General features: G+C 42.5%; 1 non-coding gene across 1 annotated transcript; it reads right to left on the bottom strand.

Moving 5' to 3' along the window:
- Nucleotides 1-325: 325 nt before the first annotated feature.
- LOC133813750 (small nucleolar RNA R71) lies at nucleotides 326-431 on the bottom strand. Its single transcript, XR_009884750.1, has one exon. It is a non-coding gene; the product is annotated as a small nucleolar RNA R71 (small nucleolar RNA).

Raw genomic sequence — 431 nt, 5'->3', positions numbered from 1 at the left:
GCGTTCAGGCATCAGACACCCGACAGTTGCTGCTAACAAATTTGAGATCAAGACGGCGATACTATAAATGGTCCAGTCCACTTTTCAGTTTGGTGGATTACCTACAGAGGATCCAAACATGCACATAGCTAATTTCCTGGAGTTGTGTGCAACTTTCAAAATGAATGGGGTGAGTGACGATGATATCAGATTGAGGTTGTTCCCATTTTCAGTGAGGAAAAGAGCCAAGAGTTGGTTAAACTCTCTGCAGGCCAACTCTATTAACAATTGGGAGGAGTTAGCACAAAAGTTTCTCGCAAAGTTCTTTCCTCCATCAAAGGCTGTAAGGTTGAGAGGAGAGATCAATAATTCTTCTAGAATGATGGGGAATCATTATATGACGCATGGGAGAGGTTTAAAGAATTGTTGAGAAAATGTCCCCATCGCGGCAT

Source organism: Humulus lupulus, chromosome 1 (genome assembly GCF_963169125.1).
Source record: "Humulus lupulus chromosome 1, drHumLupu1.1, whole genome shotgun sequence".
Taxonomy (NCBI): Eukaryota; Viridiplantae; Streptophyta; class Magnoliopsida; order Rosales; family Cannabaceae; genus Humulus; species Humulus lupulus.
This window is presented reverse-complemented; position numbering and strand designations above follow the sequence as displayed.